Genomic DNA, 20,160 nt, shown 5'->3' on the forward strand with positions numbered 1-20,160 from the left:
TAGAAAGCAGGAACAGGAGAACCTCAGAAAGGGGGGCAGAGAGGTGATCCACAGCCTTTTCTGCGCACTATGCCACAAATTTGTTGCATCTATAGGCGCATACTGTTTTAGTGAAGGGACGCCTGGCTGCCAAAATAGCATTACAGACTTCAAGAGGAAGGTCGAAGGCTGTCAACTGTTGCCGCTCAATCTCCATGCAAGGAGTTGGAGGCTGGATAGGTTCGGGTAAAGGACCATCCCCTGCTGCTGTGACAGAAGATCCTCCCAATGGGGCTGTCTAATCGGAGGATCGATGGCCATGTTCAAGAGCTTAGGATACCAGATTCTTCATGCCCAGTCCGGATCAACAAGAATGACTTGGGCCCAGTTGTGCTTGATCTTCTTCAGCACTCTGGGCAGAAGTGGTATAGGCGAAACGGAGTATAGAAGACCGCAACTCCGCTCACAAAGAAAAGCGTCGCCTAGCGAGTGACGCCTGGAAAATTCCAACGCTCAGAACTGCTGACATTGCGCATTCTCTTCGGTGGCAAATAGATCTAACCAAGGTTCTCCTCACAGCTGAAAGAGACCTTGCACCACCTCCGAGTGAAGGCGCCATTGGTAATCCATCAAGCACCGGCGGCAGAGTTTGTCCACCCTGGCGTTCAGAGAACCTGCCAGGTGTTGAACCACCAAGGACATGTTGTGATGTTCCAGCCACTTCCAGAGATGAAGGGCCTCCTAAAAGAGTGTCAAAGACCCCACTACGCCCTTTTTGTTACAATACCACATGGCGGAAGTGTTGTCTGTGAACACCTGCACTACTCTTCCTTTGAGTGAAGGAAGGCCTTCAGTGCTAGACGAATCGCCCGAAGCTCCAGAAGGTTGATGTGGAGCCCAGACTCTGCCGGAGACCAGAGGCCTCTGATCTCCGCCTCTCCCATGTGGCCGCCCCATCCAATGTGTGGCGCATCTGTCACTACTGTGAAATCTGGTTGGGGAAAGGAGAGGGATCTGCCGTTGACCCAATCCTGTTTCGTGAGCCACCACTTCAACTGGTGTGCAGTCCCCGCCGAGATCTGGACATCATCAGACAGATTCCCCTGATGCTGCTCCCACTGGAACTTCTGGTCCCACTGCAGTGCCCGCATATGCCACCTGGCATGATCCACCAGCAGGATGCAGGAGGCTATGAGGCCCAGCAGCCTTAGGGTAATTCTCACTGAAATCTGGGATAGAGTCTGGAACATCAGTATCATAGCCCGAATATCCCGGACTCGCTGTTCGGGAGGATAGGCCTGAAACTGCGCTGTGTTCATAACCGCTCCTATGAAAAGGAGCTTCTGAGGGGTTCAGGTGCGACTTTGGCACATTGACTGTGAATCCCAGCGAATGCAGGAGGTCTGCCGTAGTCTGGAGGTGGGCAACGACAGCCTGGGGCGAGTTTGCCTTCAACCACCAGTCGTTGAATTAAGGGAAGACTGAAACCCCTGATCTGCACAGATGAGCTGCGACCACCGCCATCACTTTTATGAACACCTGAGGGGAGCTGGTAAGGCCATAGGGGAGCACGGTAAACTGAAAATGCTTGTGGTCTACCTTGAACCATAAGTAACACCTGTGGGAAGGCAGGACGGGGATATGGAAATAAGCGTCCTGCAAGTCCAACGCTACCATCCAGTCTCCATGGTAGAGAGCAGACAGGACCTGAGCCAATGTCAACATTTTGAACTTTTCCATCGGGAAGAAGCGGTTGACATCCCTGAAGTCTAAGATAGGACCCAGGATTTTATCCTTCTTGGGCACCAGAAAGTAGTGGGTGTAGCAGCCACTACCTACTTCCGGCACCGGGACTCGCTCAATGGCTTCCTTGTCCAAGAAAGCCGCAACTTCCTGACGGAGAAGGGCCAAGTGATCCTCCAACATGCGATGAGTGCTGGTGGCATGGAGGGAGGGGTAGTCTCGAAGGTGAGGGAGTAGCCCCTCTGGACTATCTGCAAAACCCAGCTGTCCGAAGTGATGTTGTGCTAGTGGGGTAAGTGATGGCGGATCCTGCCGCCCACTGACAACTGGTGGCCCTGAAAGGTCGGACTAGGAAAGTTTGGAGGTAGCTTCAGAGGGGGCACTGGTGGACTGGCCCACCTGCTAGCCCCCAAACCCACGGCGGTGGGTCCCACATCCCCGGCCCCGCAGAGGCTGAACAGCTTGTGCGGGCCTGTGGCTCTGGGCAGAACGCGGTGGGGCATCCCTTCAATAGCCGCAAAAGGGGCGAAAGCAGACTGCGCAGGCCCTAGAATCCTTGAAGCGCTCAAGCGCATTGTCTAACTTGTCACCAAACAAGTGACTACCATCAAAGGACATGTCAAAAAGAGTCGATTGGAAATCGCTCAAGAAGCCAGTGGACCTCAGCCAGGCGTAGCGTCTCAGGGCTACGACGTTGAAATTGTCCTGCCTAGCGAGTCGGCGTTGTCCAGTCCACAGCGAATGGCGAACTTTGCTGTGTCCCTCCCTTCAGTGACCGCACAGAAGAGTACGGCCCGGGCCTCCTCCGGGCACTGTGGCACCACCTGCGCAACCGTGTCCCACACAGAGTGGGTGTAACAGCCCATGAGACATGCGGTGCTTACCGACCGCAGTCCTAAACTGGTGGAAGAAAACATCTTCTTCCAAAAATGATCCAGCTTCTGGGATTCCCTATCTGGGGGAGCAGTAGGGAATGCACCTGTGGACGTTGAGGCTTGGACCACCAAGCTCTCAGGGGTAGGGTGTTGGGAGAGGAAAGTGGGGTTGCCCAGGCCCAGGCAGTGGTGTCGGGCAATCATCCTATCCACAGGAGCCACTGTGCTAGGCTTGGACCAGGTGCCCAGAAGGATGTCTGTGAGGGCCTCATTGAACGGCGCAGGGACTCTGAAGAGGCTGCTGCTGGTTGAAGCACCTCTGTCAGGGGGTTAGTCCTGACTGCCAAGGTAGGTATCTCAAGGACCAAGGCCTCAGCTGCCCTATGCAACACCACAGTGTAGGAGGCTCCCTCCTCCCTTAGCCATGGTAGGGGGAGAAAACATAACAAGGTCTGGGGATGTATCCATACCACTGGCCTTACCCAGTTCCTCTCTCCAGTCTGCTAGAGGGTCAATAGACCCCCTCCTAGTCCTCCTCAACCTCCTCTGGCTGCCACTCAGGGTGATAAGGAACGCCACGATAGAACAGAGGTACAAAAGTACCAGTCGGCATCGGTACGGGCGTAGGTTGATGGCGGTCTGGCTCCGTGTCTATGTCGAGGGAGAGGCCAAGGTGGACGCCGGCTGGAAACACAACCAGCGTCGGAAGGGGCAGAGGTGTTGCAAATGGATTTGGCGCCGGAGGAGGTGTCATAAGGTTGACTAGCGCCGATCCGGATCCAGGCCTGGATCATTGGGAGCCCTGCGGTGCTGGAGCCACTGGCATCAAAGGCCTGGAACCCCCAGCTGAGTCCACGGGGCCCGAAGGCACGCCTGTGGAGTCAGGCTGCTCAAAGATGGAGTGGAGGGCTTCGTAAAAGCTACGAAGTTGAGTAGGGGTCGCCCTGGCTCCTGGGGAAGGTAGGGAGACTCAGAGCTGACCCAACAGGCTCCACGGGCACAGCCGGACGACTACCTTCCGCATCCCAAGTCACGTCGGCCGACAGACGGGGAGAAGGCGAAGAGCGATCGTGCTTCTTCGCCTTCTTCTTCTTGTGCTTCGACTTACACGAAGACTTCGAAGTGGAGTGAGGGTGGTGACTTCGCAACCGGTCCTGCGACCTCACTCTCGACCGGGACCTTGAGCGGCACGGAGCTGAGTGCCGGACCTTGAGAAGCTTTCAGGACCGCTCCTGCAGAGGCTTCGGGTTCATGGCCCGGCAGTCGGAGCACGACTCTGGGTTGTGGTCATGCTCCAAACACTGGGAGATACACAAGATGTGGGTCCGTGACAGGAGTCACAAGGTATGAAGCCAGTCCGTCAATGTGACATCCCTTGCACCAGGAGTCGAACGACTCGAAAAAAGAAGTCAACAAAAAGTTTTAAAAACTCTAGTCAAAAAAGACTACGGGTACACACTCTCCGAATCTGCGCTGGCAGGCGCAGAAAAAGAAAGAACTGACATCAGTGCACAGGGGAGGCGTCTAAGTAGATACTGCAACGTCAATCCGGCGATCAAGACGCCAACGACGAATGCGGAGTCGACCGACACCACCTACCGATGCGCAGGGGTACTGCTGAAGAAAATTTCTCTGGATCCAGTATGACGCCTGGGGGTAATTCCAAGGTAAGGAATCCATAACTAATAGTCTCTTTCAGATGATGCGTTACTGAACTTAAGTAACTTGTTCATCTGATAGAGACTTCTAGCTGCAGATTCCCTATCTTTGAATTAGATACTCAAGCCGTACCATCTTGGCTGTGGGTTGTGGACCAATATCCTATACTAGGACGTCCTGCTGGACCGAGCGAGCAAAATGCCCGTTCCTGCGGACCTGACCTTCTAAGCAATAGTGTTTTGCAAATGTGTGCAAAGATGCCCACGTTGCTGCCTGACAGATGTCTTTCACGTGGACACCCTGAGCCAAGGCCGTAGTCACAGCCTTTTCCCTTGTGGAATGGGCCCTTAATCCCTCAGGGGGCTGCTTCTTCACCAGGCCGTAGCAGATCTTGGTGCAGAGAACGACCCAGGGAGAAATGGTCCTTTTCTGCACTGCCTTTCCCTTCTTTCCTCCCACAATCCCCACGAAGAGTTGGTCGTCCACCCAGAACTCTTTAGTGTGGTCAAAGTAGAACAACAACACTCTTTTTGGGACCAGACACTGGGGAGGCTCCTCTTCCTTGGAGGGATGCCCAGGATCAAAGAAGATGGTCAACTTGATGGACTGATACAGGTGGAAAGAGGTCACAACTTTCGGTAAAAAGGATGCCCATGTGTGAAGCACAACTTTGTCCAGAGAGGACATGAGACAAGACGGCAGGCAAGATAACGCCTGCAGCTCACTCACCCTCCGGGCCGATGTACTCGACACCAAGAAGGCTGTTTTGATGGTCAACAGCCGAAGGGGACATTTGTGTAAAGGTTCAAAAGGGGCGTACATCAGATAGGTGGGGACCAAATTAAGGTCCCACTGTGGCAAGACAAAGGGCGTAGGTGGAAACAATTAGCCAGCCATTTTAGAAATCTATGCACAATGGGAGATTTGAGGAGAGAAGGTTGGTCTGGCAGCCACAGACAGAGCAGAAAGGTAACCCTTGAGAGTACCCAAAGCAGAGCCCTGCTGGACAAAGGTCAGCATGAACAAAAGGACAGCAGAAAGAGAAGCAGAAAGAGGACCATTTCTCTGTGTACAGTATAATATGTTATTTTTGCCAACGGCATGCGTGCAACATTTTAGAGTTGGAACACCTGGCTGCCAGAATAACATTACAGACTTTGGGAGGAAGGTCAAATGCTATCAACTGTCGCCGCTCAACATCCATGCATGGAGGCACAGAGTAGACAGGTTCGAGTGGAGAACCCTCCCCTGTTGCTGCGACAGAAGTTCCTTCCGAAGGGGGAGACTGATCAGAGGATCAATGCTCATTCTCAGAAGCTCTGGCTACCAGACTCTTCTTGCCCAATTCGAAGCCACAAGGATGACTTGGGCATGGTTGGTCCTGATCTTCTTCAGAACCCTGGGCAGGAGCAGTATGGGGGAAAGGTGTATAGAAGACCTGAGCTCCACTCACGGCGTAAGGCGCCACCGACCAGTAGCCACCTTCGAAACTCCGGCACACAGTACTGCTGACACTGCGCATTCTCTTAGGAGAGAATCTGCCAGGTGTTGAACCAATAGGGTTATGCCTTTGCTGTTCCAGCCATGTCCAGAGACGCAGAGCCTCTCGACAAAGGGTCCACAACCCCGTCCTGCTTGTTGCAGTACAACAAGGCGGTGGTGTGGTCTGTGAACACCTGCACCAGCTTCCCCTTGACGAAGGGAAGAAATGCCTTCAATGCCAATTGAATTGCCAGGAGCTCCAATAAATGTATGTGGAGCCCCATGTCTGCCGGAGACCAGTGTCCCCTTATCTCCACCTCTCCCAAATGGCCACCCCTTCCCAGGAGTAATACATCTGTCATGACTGTGAGATCTGGTTGGGGAAGAGAAATGGGTCGGCCATTGACCCTATCGCGGATCATCAACCACCACTGCAGATCTCTCACAGTTCCTTCCAAGATTTGGACCATGTCGGTGGGATTTCTCCAATGCTGTGCCCACTGCAACTTCAGGTCCCACTGCAGAGCCCACATATGCCACCTCGCCTGCTTCGCCAAAAGGATGCAGGAGGCCATGGGGCCCAACAGCCTCAGAGTCAGTCTCACCGAAATTCAGGATAGAGGCTGAAACATTGGAATCATAGCCTGAATATCCTGGACTCGCTGCTCGGGAGGATAGGCCCGAAGCGGCACTGTGTCCAGAACTGCCCCGATAAAAGGGAGCATCTGAGAAGGAGTCAGGTGTTTATAGAGAACCCCAGCGAATGCAGGATGTTCGTCATAGGCTGAAGGTGGGAGAGGACTGCCTGGGGCAAGGACAACTTCAACAGCCAGTCATCGAGGTAGGGGAAGACTGACAACCCTAACCTGTGCAGATGAGCTGCGACCACCGCCATCGCCTTGATGAACACTTGAGGGGCACGGGTAAGGCTGAAGGGAAGCACAGAAAACTGAAAGTGCTTGCGGCCTACCTTGAACCGCTGGTAATGCCTGTGGCCCAGCTGGATGGGTAAATGAAAGTACGCATCCTTCAGGTCCAACGACACCATCCAGTCTCTTTGGTCTAGGGCAGATAAGACCTGAGCCAGAGTGAGCATCTTGAATTTCTCCTTCTTGAGGAAAAGGATGACGGGCCGAAGATCTAGAATAGGCTGTAACCCCTTGTTATTCTATGGAATCAGAAAGTAGTGGAAATAACAGCCATTGCCTACTTCTGAAACCAGAACCCTTACTGTAGCTCCCTTGGCCAAGAAAGCTGCAACTTCCTCTTTGAACAATTTTAAATGATCCTCCATCATCCGCTTCTGCTTTGGCAGAATGAGAGGAGGAAAAGAATGAAAGGCAGAGAATAGCCCTCCTGGACATTCTGCAAAACCCACTTGTCCGATGTTATGGATCTCCAGTGGGGGAGATAATGATGAATTCTCCAACCAACTGGAGTAGTGTGGTCCTTTAGAATCAGCCTAGGAGTGCTTGGAGGCTGCGGCTGCCGGGGGCTGTTTGGCCGACACTTCTGGCCTCCATTCCTGGTTCTGAATGCACCGCGTCCACGTCCTGACATGGCTTGGGCAGTCTGTGTAGGACGGTGGCTGGCATAAGGCTGACGTGGCTAGAAACCCCTTTCGTTACCACAAAAGGGGAGAAAGGAAGACTGGCCACGAGGAGCCAAAGGATCTGGCTGTAGCTCGAGAGACCTTGAACCTGACCAGGGACGAGTCTGCTTTTTCCCCAAAAAGGTGGGATCCATCAAAGGGCATGTCCATCAGATGAACCTGGACATCCCCTGAGAAACCAGATGGGCGGAGCCAGGTGTGGTGTTTCAATGCCACTGTCATTGAAATTGACCTACGCAGCGCATTCGTTGTGTCTAAACCACATTGTATGGTAAATTTTGTCTCCCATCCTTCACCCCTTGGGATAGCACAGCACAGGCCTCATCTGGAACCTGTGGCAGCACTTGTACAACCATCTCCTAAAGAGAATGGGTGAAACCGACCACAATGCCAGGCTGGAGGAAGAAAATAACTCCTTCCCAAATGATTCCAACCTCTTGGATTCCCAATCCGGAGGGGCAGAAGGGAACGCGCCTTGGGACGTTGAAGCCTGCACCACCAAACTTTCTGGGGTGGAGTGTTGGCTGAGGAGCTTACGGCCGCCTGGAGCTGGGCAATGGAGGAATGCAATTGTCCTATTCACAGGAGCTCCTGAGCCAGGATTAGACCACGTGCCTATGAGGATGTCTGTAAGTACTTTGCTGAAGGACAAATGGGGTTTGGATGTATAAGCCCCCAGTTGAAGCACCTCGGTCAGTAGATTAGTACTGACCTGCACTGAAGGTAGCTTTAGTCCAAGGACCTCAGCTGCCATCCTTAACACCATGGCATAGGAAGCCCCCTCCTCCATAGCCACAGTTGGCGGAGAGAGCATGCCAGAATCTGGGGAGGTGTCCAGTCCACTGGCCTCCTCAAGTTCCCCATACTAGTCCATGTTCTCTTCCTGGTTTTCCAGTGGGGCCAAAGACCCCTCCCATTCCTCTCCTGAGCCTAGCACATCCTCAAAGTGCTGAGGAGACAACATAGGCCCTCTGGGTTAATTTGGTGTCGAAATCGGCGTAGAGTGACGTCGTTCCGGCTCTGTGTCATCAGGGATGAGCAGGGGGCTAATGCTGCCGAAGGGCACCGGCAGCACCAACTTCGGGTCTGACGTCAGGGAAGGTCGCGATGGCACGACCGGCGTCAACCTGGAACTGGGATTGGATCCCTGAGGCTCCACCAGCACCGTGGCTGAAGCCAAAGGTGTAGAACCAGATGAGGCCCTTTCCGACCTCGCAGGGCCCGGGGGCTCACCAGCGTTGTTGTTGCACTCAAATACACAGCGCATGGCCTTGTAAAAAAACTCTTTAATTCGAGCTGGAGTCACTTTGGCTCATGGAAAGGGTGGGTAACGCAAATTCGACAGGCTGTGACTCTGCGGAACCATGCCTAGAGCGTCGGTGCTCCTTACGTCTCTCGATGACGGACGCCCGTCACAGCAAAGATGAAGCCTGCTTGGACTTCTTCTTTTTCTTATGCCTCTTCCCCAATTGTCCAGAGGACCTCGAGTGGGATGAAGAGGACTTAAGGCTCTGAGAGCGTTCCCGCGACCTCCTCTTCTTCGAGAGGGACCGGGACCTCTGCAGTCTTGATGGACGGTGTCAACTGCCGGGCCACAAAGTGATTCATCGCCCGCTCCCTCAAGTTCTTAGGTGCCATGGCCGGGCAGTCTGAGCACGACTTCGAGTTGTGCTCGCGCTTGAGACACCAAAGACAAACCAGATGGGGATCAGTTAGCGACATCATGAGGTGGAAAGAACCGCACGGCTTAAAACTTGTCTTCCTTGAAGACATCCCTCACACACGAAGTGGAAAAGAATTCCACTAGTGGGAGAGTCAAGTTCCTTGTGCCTCCAGCTGTCTGACCAAGTTTATTTCTTTGGGCCCAAAGCTAGAAACTCTTTCTAGTCTGAGTTTAATTTCAGTGCACTCGTTTGTACCTATTTGGCAGAGAGACACTCTTTAAATGTGAAGCTGTTCTAATTCCAATCCCCACTTATTTGTATAATCAGCAATGTATCATCTGCATTCATCATGAAATGATGCCCAAATACTCGAATTAAATACACAACTGGGGTAACATAAATGTTAACCAGCATTGGCATAGGCCATAGGGCTCGCCTTTGGGACCTTATAAGTGTTTAGCCTGAGCTATTGACTTTGCCAATGTTTTTAAGCTATGTTGTAAAGCAGCACGGCTGCTGTGCATAATGTTAAAAAGTTATAATAAAAAGTGTTTATACTTTTTTTGTTACTGTATATATGTATATATATATACATAACAAAGAAGTAAAGAAGACATTATGTACAAATGAATGACCCTATTAAAAAACAGAATTAACATAAAAAATGTCATCTAGTTTTATTTTCCTTCCAATGATGGCAACACCTTCCTGTCTGCTCTAATGCTTGTTGTAAAAAATAATTGTTATGTGGAGAGAAATATAAACAATGGGAGGGTGGATGTTAAGAAACAGTACCTGAATTACAACACGAGCAGCGGACAACACTGGGGAGAATCAACAGATGCCAGATTCCGAGAACAGGCTGAGGTGGTGCTGAGTGATGCTGAAGTGGTGGTGTGCTGGTGCGGAGGTGACGTTGAATGATACTGAGGTGGTGCAGAGTGGTGCTGATATGGTGGTGTGCTAGTATGGAGGTGATGCTGAGTGATACTGACTTGGTGCTGAGTGAAGCCGTTAGTGATGAGTAATGTTTTGTGGTGCTCTGGTGGTGCTGTGCTGGTGCTCAGGTGGTGTGAAGTGCTGATCAGAGATGCTGAATTGGTGCTGCGCTAGTCCAGGGGTGATGCTGCACTGGTGGAGAGTTGATGCAAAGGTGAACATAAGAGAAAGGGAAAGCTCTTGCCATCATACGTGTCGACGGGAACCCCAGAAACCAGCACCTCTGCAAAAGCGGAACCAATAGATATTGGAGCCATCCGAGCCAGCCTGACCTCTTCGGAAAAAGAATCCCGCCGCAAACAAGGCCTTTGTTTGTATTGCGGGAAGAAGTGGCATTACGTCCGTGAGTGTCCAGCCAAGCCGAAGACCAGTCGCTTTCGAGCCAACAGAACTGTGACGGCAGCTGTGGACGTGCAGGCGGAAAACTAACGGACTCCAAGAACAGTGAAGGGGCCTCTCGGAGTCGCACATGCATCCCTTCCTTGTCACACCTAGACCAGGTACGGCAACAACATTTGTTTATCACAGTATACGTAGGGATCCGTACGCAATGGATTCCTGTGGTGGCCATGGTCGACTCAGGGGCTACCGGTTTCTTCATGAATCAAAACAAGGTGCAGAGATTGGGCATTGCACTCATTCCTAAGGAGTTCCCGGAGGATGTGTACGCGGTGGATGGGAGAAGGCTGATTCAGGCCCTTTAGGACACCACACAGGGGAAGTCCCCGTGAAGTACGGGGAACGTCACGAAGGGGTGATTGACTTCAGCGTCATACGAGCACCCCAGTATGGGATCATTTTGGGTCTACCTTGGCTCCATAAGCACAACCCCTCTGTCAACTGGGTGACTCATGAGATACGGATGTCATCTTCGCACTGTCTCCAACATTGCGGGGTGAAACCGGTCACCAACACCCAAGATGTGTTTCACACAGTAGCCACGGCGGCTGAGAAAGCGGTTACCCTTCCTGGAGTATACCATGGATTCCAGGACGTGTTCGACGATGTACGGGCCGAGGTGCTCCCTCAGCACAGGATGTATGATTGTCAAATCGACCTGGTTCCCGGTGCATGCATACCCAGTGGTAGGCTATACGCTTTAACAGAGCCTGAGAACATTCATCTACGTTCATACCTCGATAAACTTCTGGGTCTGGGCTTCATCAGACCATCCAAGTCCCCGGCAGCGTCGCCCCTCTTCTTCATCCCTAGGGCCAATGGGGAGTTGGGGGCTTGTGTGGACTTCAGGGCTCTAAACGCGATCACCGTCAAAAACCGGTACCCCTTGCCACTCATAAGCGTCCTGCTGGAGCAGGTAAAGAAAGCCTGTATCTATACGAAGCTTGACCTAAAGGGGGCATACCATCTTGTGCGCATGAGGAGCGGCGACGAGTGGAAGACGGCCTTCAAGACCAGGTTCGGTCTGTTCGAATACCTCGTCATGCCGTTCGGGCTCTGCAACGCCCCTGCGGCCTTCCAGTATTTCCTAAACAAGGTGTTTCAGGATGTCCTGGACGTATACGAGGTTGTTTACATAGACGATATCCTCATCTACTCCGACACAGAGAAGGAACACGTGCAACACGACGGTGCTCAGGAAACTCCGAGAAAACATGCTCTTCTGCAAGCTCAGCAAGTGTGACTTTCATGTCACGTCCGTTGAGTTTCTCGGGGTGATGCTCAGTCCGGATGGTCAGGAAATGGTCGAGCGCAAGGTCAGGGCGGTAGAAGATTGGCCCACCCCACAAGGTGTGAAGGACATACAGTGTTTCATCGGGTTTGCCAATTTTTATCGGCGTTTCATAGATGGCTTCTCTGGACTCGTGGCCCCCATCACCCAGCTGTTGCGGAAATCCCAGACGTTAGTGTGGAATCCTGAAGCACAGGCAGCCTTTGTGGCATTGAAGAAAGCGTTCGTTACGGCCCCTGTACTGGCTCATCCCAACTCGGAACTGCCTTACGTGGTGGAGGCGGATGCCTCGGAGGTTGCTATAGGGGCCATTCTATCGCAGCGACACCGCCTGACAGGCGTCTTGCATCCCGTGGCCTTCATGTCCAAGAAGTTGAACGACGCAGAACGGAACTACGGGCCCGATTCACAGAACTAACTTAAGATAAAATCCTAAACTTACTACTTTTGGTATTCACAGAAGTTAGGATTTTGTCTTAAGTTTGTCTTAAGACAGACTTAAGACAGACTTAAGTTAGGATTCTGTCTTAAGTCTGTCTTAAGACAAACTTAAGACAAAATCCTAACTTCTGTGAATACCAAAAGTAGTAAATTTAGGATTTTGTCTTAAGTTAGTTCTGTGAATCGGGCCCTACCATATCACGGAGAAAGAGCTTCTAGCTATCAAGGATGCATTCACGGAGTGGAGACACCTTTTAATGGGAGCCAGACATGTGGTTTCGGTATTCACGGACCACCGTAACTTGCAATTCATGACGGCGGCTAGACACCTCTCGCCTCGGCAACTGAGGTGGATGCTCTTTTTCTCTGGCTTCCACTTCCACATCACTTATCGGCCTGGCACGGAAAATAGGAAGGCAGACGCTTTATCCAGTCAGTCCTCTGTTTCAGCGCAGACGCCCGCACCGGTACATTCCATTATCCATCCGGACGCAGTGTTGGGGGTGATACAGCCGGATGCTTTCCTCAAGGGTATCCAGAACGGGATACGCTCCTTCTCCTGGAGGAACTGGCTCCAGTGTTACCAGAAGTGGCAGGTTAAGGACGGGATTCCAGTCCTCGGTCGTCGTTTACTACTGCCAACGTCTCATCTTTGGAAGCAGGCCTTTACGTGGTGTCACAGTTCGCCCTGTGCCTGCCATCTAGGGATCGAAAAGACAGTGGCCAGTTTGGGTCGGTAGTTCTGGTGGCCATCCATGAGAACGGATGTTCAGAATTGGGTGGCGGCATGTACGACCTGTGCCACTATGAGGACAGATCGTGGGCGTCCACAGGGTCTGCTTCGGCCCCTTCCTACCCCCTGTCGGCCATGGGAGAACATATCCTTGGATTTCGTCGTTGGGTTGCCAGTGGATCAGGGATGTACAGCGATCCTGGTGGTGGTCGACTACCTCACAAAGATGGGACACTTCATAGCATGCAAGCAGGTGCCCTCCGCTGGCCAACTGGCAGTGTTGTTGCTGAGGAATGTGGTGAGGCTCCACGGATTGCCCAGCCTGATTGTGTCGGACAGGGGTTCGCAGTTCACGGCCCAGTTCTGGAGGACTTGGTGTTCAGCATTGCATGTCACGTCGGCCATGTCAATGAGCTACCATCCCCAGACGGACGGCCAGACGGAACGCCTGAACCAGTCCCTCAAACAGTACTTACGTTGTTTTGTTGATCAAGGAAAGGAGGAATGGGTGGATCTCTTATGGATTGCGGAGATAGCATATAACAATGCCACGCATAGCTCCACCAAGGCATCCCCTTTCTACTGCAACTATGGTCATCACCCCAGGTTCCTACCGTTTCTACATCCCATTAAGGACCGTAGAGTGCCTGAAACCACCAGGAGAGTCTCCCACATCAAGGAAACACTCCTGAATTCTCTGAAGTGCTTGGAAGCTGCCAAGGCGACGTACAAAGTCTCGACTGACAGGAGAAGAAGGCCTGGGCCCTTGTATAGGGTGGGCGATTACGTTTGGGTATAAACCAGGAATATGCGGTTTCGTAAGCAAAGCGTGTTTCACCCGAAATACATGGGCCCATATCGTATATCCAAGTGCATCAGTCCTGTGAACGTGAAACTGAATTTGCCTAAACTGATGCGTATCCATCCAGTGTTCCACGTTTCCCTGCTGAAACCCTCGACTACGCGTGTACGTGCGCAGCCAGCTCCTGTGGCAGTGAATTCCGATGTGGAGTACGAAGTGGCCGGCATAAGGGATTCCAAGTGGAGGGGAGGCAAACTATGGTACCTGGTGGCTTGGAAAGGGTACGGGCCGGAGGAACAGTCATGGGAACCGGCAGCTGGGGTACATGCGCCTCGGCTAGTATTGTTGTTTCACAGGAGGCATCCATCTTGTGCTGGCCCCAGGGGTGGGAGTTGAGGGGAGGAGGCTGTACCATCAGGAAAACCCCCGCTCCTTCCCCACTCCTCTGTCGCTCGTCAAGAGCAGCGCGAGGATGCCACGAGAGCGCCTGGAGCGGCTGACACACAAAGACTACAGGTACCAGCATGCCTAGCGTGTAGCGCGTAGAAGAAACGCCCATAAAACGAGTTGACGGTCGAGGGAAGGCGTCGGATATTCTGATCCCCGCCGGCCTTCTTGTTTCCTGTTCCTTTGGACCCGAGCCCCCTGTAGGCTGACGTTGTTGTGTTTCCAGAGTCTTTCATCCTGACGGAGGTAAGAGACTGCTCTCTTCACCACCCTCCTTTCCCGTATTGCTAGTTACCGATACTGAGTGTTTGTAATTACACTCACGGCAGAGACGCACACCACGGAGGTGTTTGCCGCGTCTCTGCCTTTCACTCCGTGGCTTTTGTTCTTGTGGTAGAGACGCACACCACGGAGGTGTTTGCCGCGTCTCTGCCTTACACATTGTGCAGTACTCACTGTGGAGACGCACACCACGGAGGTGTGTGCCACGTCTCCGCCTGACACCGATTGAGCCTGTTCGCGGCAGCTAGGGGTTTACAAAGGTCGAGCGGCTGCTCCCTTTTTACCTGCCCTTCATCACGGTCCGGCTAGGCATTCCTGTGCACACACGCTGCAAAGGGTATCAAGATACGCAGTGCCTGAATCACGCTGCCAGGACGCATTAGCAGCAGCACTCGAACAGCATTTTCGGCCGTTACTCAGCACAGTGCCCTCCGTTGGGGAATACCGGGACCGGTATTCATGCGGAGGATGGTTGGACCGTGACATTGAGCGCGGAGCTGGCTGCTAATGGGTATCGTTACCATAACCTTTTCCTTTACGCTTTCTCGTACTTAAGACTGTGGAACTACTGCGAAGTAGCGGATCTTTATTGTTTTCTTTCCTCTATCTTTCTTTACAGCAAACATAATAAACCTGTACTTGAAAGTAATCGAAGGTGTAATAGTCTTTTTGTGTTCTGGTTTGTCCTTCACCGACCCCGAGACTCTTGGTTGATAACACTCTCCCATGGGACATGTAAGGGTTGCAATCAGGGCCTCTTCTCCAGACTTTGAAAAAACGTACATGACTGGATGGCTTCACTGGTAAGGGTGAAGTTCAGACCTGTCTGGCCTGCTGACAACTCTTTTGCTACCCAAAAACTTTGCAAAGATTAATCGTAAATCTTATTGCAGTCAGATTTCTGGCTTAGCTGACTGGAAAGCGAAGTTCAAACAGCTAATGACACTCTGTGCGCCGTTCGCACATGGTTTAGGCCAGTGTATGTACCTGGTAGGCAGTCCCTCGATTACAATCCCGCTGTCCTCTCTAGACCTTTCTCCAGGGTCCGACTCTGTCCATGCAGGCCAGGTCGGTGCTACGTATCATGGTACTGCCACCTGCACCCTCCAGGGCCTCCCGGGACTGACTGTGTCTCAGCAGCTTCGGGGTTTCTAGAGTCAGACTGCCTGCCACAACTAGCTCCGGCTAGTGGCTGGGCTCTGGTTTTCCACAAATGGACGAGGAGGGCAATGACTGTCATGATCCAAAGGCGCCTGCTACCTCGGGATGCATATGCAGGCCTCCGCCCCTGGCGTTTTGACTGCGGGTAGCGGCATTAGGTGCACCTCATGCTGTTCGGGCGGACAGGGTAAGAAGAGGAGGCTAATGGCGCAATGCCGGGGTTCAGGGAGGAGCTGTAACTGGGACAGCATTTGGCTGCACCTGCCTCCTTTGTGATTCTTGTAATCACACAACCTAAACAGGAACCTGTAGTGTTGTTCCTATATTCTCAATAGGCTCTGCGCATTGGAAAAGCATATACTATAGAATTGACGTAGGACTTAAGTCGACTAGGTCTCTATCGAATATACTAGACTTAATTGTGTGTGTTCCAGCTAACTCAGAGGTCACTAGAAACTTTCTCGAATTCACAAGAAGCGATTGGTTTCTGACAACCGCATAAACATGACAACTTTGTTTCTCAAGAATCTAAAATATATCTCTAGAGTCGCGGAAACAATAGAAAACTATTTCACTCAGTAAATCGTGCATGCTTTGTTTCACCAGAGGTGCAGAGAAATAGAGAGACGGGCGTTTTCAATAAAAGGGTATTTATTGAACAGTCATCTTTCTCATGCAAAAGAAATGAACTGACACAATCGCAATACTTGTCATGAAGTAAAGTGCGTACAGTCAAAAGAGTATTACAAAATAATACTGTAATAGCATGGTATGGTTTCTAAGCCATAAGATCAATCAATCAATCAATCAAAGCATTTATATAGCGCACTACTCACCCGGAGGGTCTCAAGGCGCTGGGGGGAGGGGGTCCGCTACCGCTCGAACAGCCAGGTCTTGAGCTGCTTCCTGAAGGCGAGGTGGTCTTGGGTCAGGCGGAGGTGGGCCGGGAGGGAGTTCCAAGTCTTGGCGGCCAGGTAGGAGAAGGACCTTCCTCCTGTGGTGGCTCTTCGGATGCGGGGGACGGCGGCGAGGGCGTGGCTGGTCGATCGAAGCTGGCGTTTGGGAGCGTAGAAGTTGAGGCGGCTGTTGAGGTATCCTGGGCCTTGGTTGTGTAGGGCTTTGTGTGCGTGGGTGAGGAGCCGGAAGGTGATTCTCTTGTTGACCGGGAGCCAGTGCAGATCTCTCAGGTGTCCGGAGATGTGGCTGCGGCGGGGGATGTCCAGGATGAGTCGTGCTGAGGTGTTCTGGATACATACATAAATAAATAAAAGACTAAAACGTACTCCACTGGTGCTTCTAAAATAGGCCTACCCCAATGTACCTTACCTAGGTCTAGTACGAGGAAAGAAGTAGGTGTGGTGTAGCAAGGATTTTAGTATTTTTGCCAAGAATCTATCCAAGATTTCTCTTAGGGTCTAATCTGCTCCGTACCTTGGTTTTAGAATGAAGAGGTCTGGTATCTCTCTCTCAGGACTTGATTTCCCAGCAACCCACAAGGGTAGCTTGGAAACACTGGAGCTGGATTTCTCAGCAGGAGAAAAGACAGCGTCTCTCTCAGTGCGGCTGCTGGTGGGTTGGCTTCCTTCGGCACTTGCTGTAGCGAGCTGCGTCGGGCAAGTAGATAGTCGAACTGCTCCAAACCACTGTGTGTTTGCTATGGCAAGTGTGGGCATATTTATACGTTGAAGGTGCCGAGTTTGACGTAAGGTTGGACATAATAACGTCACTAAAGACTCGCAGTTCTTAGAAAACTCCATGAGTTCTTGGATAAATCAATATTCAAGCAAGGGGAAGTCCCTGACTGCTGAAGGCTAGTTTTTCCAAGAAATCGTTGTGGATTTTCGGAACTAGTGGAAGTAGCCATGCCGTATTTGGACTGCATGGGCCAAGTCTAAATATGGTTATGATTTCTATGCCTATATAAGGATAGGGTGATTTATACCTATATATGGGCATGAATCGGGAAAATTACACTAGGGTCCTAAAATGATACTTAACAAACCCAGATAATTCACACCTGAAGCCACGTGGCTCAAAGCAGTGAGACCAGGCAGGCGCAGGAGAAACTGGCTGTGCGGTTCCGTTTGCAATGCTCTTGCACTGCAGGTCATCTGACTCATCTATAGGCGTGTCTTTGTGACTCAAGTCTCAATCCGTGGACTTGACGCAGTAGTAACCATTGGGGAAATTCAGACTGACTCTCGTGATGTCAGTGCTGAATGCCAAGGTGCATAAGTAACATTATAGCCAGAGTCACCTTAGCTGCCCCCCCCCCCAAGCCTGTGTGGATTAATGCACTGCCACTAGTTTGCCAAGTCAGTCACACAGTAGTGCTAAATAGAGCACTCCACTTCGCAGCTGAGGAGGTGCTAAAAATGCGTGACTCTGCATTTCAGTGCGGTGATGCGGATCACCACACTGAAATGTGGTAGTCAGATGACTGATGAGTGATACTTGGCAGGGCTGAATGTCCAGGGCTGTGCCTATACACTTATTCCATAAGGGTCTGGAGGCAGTGTTACTTTAGTGGCCAGACCATAACTGGACTACGCCCGGAGCCGCAGGCTATTTATTAACCATTGCCACGCTGGCTCGGCAGCATAGGGATTTCCTGGTTGTGTGCAGAGGACAGAACTGTTCACTCCTCAGCACACAGCTACCATGGGGAGGACTAACTAGCTTTGTCCTCAGCATGGAAAGGGTTAAAGATAAGAAGCCAAAAACACGTGGAGCAGATATAAAAAAAAAGACGTATGAGTCTTGCAGAATCCATTGGAAGACTCAGTCAGGAGGAGGCTGCCAGAAAATCAAGTCGGAAACACTTGCGCGGCACAAATATAAATGTGTGCTAGGTTGCAGGAAGCGTTTTAGTCTCAGGTTCAGCTTTTATTCTGCTACAGCCGAGGAGCACTGACGAATGCAGCGTGAGGAACACTAGACCACGTCTCCTTCCTCGACCTTTTCCGACACTTCCGTGTTCTTGACTGTGCAGCGTGTGGTGTTGTGGGCCCTAGGTCCACATGCCACCAAGGACTGACACAGACAAGGTGGCTATGGTTATTCAACTGGCCACGAGCACATGCACTTGGGCCCTTTTATTAACAGGCTCACGTCACTTGTGACGCCTGTGAGGGATGCGTGTGGGGTGCAAGTGTGCCCACTCCCATAGGGGAGTGGCTATCAACTCTATGCCTGTCGAGACACTAGAATGTGTCTCGCAGGACATAACACAGCGCATCATGCAGGACGCGTGGCTGTGACATTGAAATTAAGATGGAAATAAAGGATCTAGTGCTCAAGGCTCAACACTATTTCAATTGCGATGGGATATTTTTCTTCTGTCTGCCTAATTGGCTGTGAGCACCAGATTACCACAGGTCTGCCCTCACTAAGTGCAATGAATTGCCTATCATATTCTTCTGACAAAACAGACATGTTCTTACATGTGAAAAAAATCAACATGCCTCAGATGTCAAGCTACATGAATGCCACAACCCTGAATTTGTGAGTACACAAGTGTAGGCTTCCAGAAAATAAGCTCCCCTAGACAATATTGCATGTGTTTGCAGTTCACCGGAAACCATGAGTGCCCACTACCTGGCACCAAGACAACTGGTTCATACTGGATACCAGCCACCCAGCTCCAGTCAGGACTGTATGGAATGTCGTGTGTCTGGAGTGCTGATTGACAGTGTCAATCAGTGTCCCCGGTCTAATAAAGCTTAGACAACAGCCCAGTAACACTGGCGTTCCAGCTAGCACCACATTGTGCAAGTGCTGACAGGGCAGCTCTGCTGAGGGCGACTCACTAATAATATAGAACTGTATTACCCATGAATGGGCATCTATGAGTCCATATTTATTTCAGCCTCCTGAGACAATAGGAACTCAGCACTGGCTCTGCTCTATCCCTCACAAGAAAATTAAAAAAATCTGGGCCGCACTGGGCTCCGCAATGAATACAGGGGTTTGTCTCAGCTCTAAGGCAACTTAAGGCTCTGAATGCCATTAACAAATCTCCAGGGGGACAGCCAATCCCAGTGAATATAAACCAGTGCTTCATTTGTGCCGGTGCTAAGCACCAGCACTTATTTAACAGGGAAGGGGCTATTGAATTTTGCCCCCTTGTACGATGGGCCCAGTAATTAATAAAAATAAATGTACCTACCTGTCCTGGTTCGATTTCATATCTGCCTGGTAGTTCCAGAGAGTGTACCAACCAGGTCCAGGCACAATCTAGGGTGTGAAACTAGATTGTGTCATGCGCAGTCTGCATCTGCGATGTGCAGTAGGATACTACCAATTGGCCATCATTGTCCCACGTGATGAGATCGGCCACCCCACCGGAGATTGTTTTTTGTCACTGCCCGGCTATGCTTTATAACGGCCCGGGACATATAGTGGGCAATATCGTTCATGCCTGCAGCAGAGAGAGGGCGAGGATCACTCGATGACGTGACGTCTCTGTCCATAGAAAGATGTTTGTGTAGAACGTCGAGAAGTTTCACTTTCACTCTGTGAATCCCGGAGTTCAGGGCTTTCTGAATTCCATGTCAGTCCACGGAGGCTCAGATTATGCTTCTCTTTGCTT

At 51.4% G+C, this 20,160-nt stretch overlaps 1 protein-coding gene across 7 annotated transcripts in view; it reads right to left on the minus strand.

The window, feature by feature from the left end:
- ZCWPW2 (zinc finger CW-type and PWWP domain containing 2) overlaps window positions 1-20,160 on the minus strand; it is a 918,117-nt gene that overhangs the window by 857,270 nt on the left and 40,687 nt on the right. The gene's annotated exons all lie outside the window — the stretch shown is intronic.

This window comes from Lissotriton helveticus, chromosome 10 (genome assembly GCF_964261635.1).
Source record: "Lissotriton helveticus chromosome 10, aLisHel1.1, whole genome shotgun sequence".
Classification (NCBI taxonomy): Eukaryota; Metazoa; Chordata; class Amphibia; order Caudata; family Salamandridae; genus Lissotriton; species Lissotriton helveticus.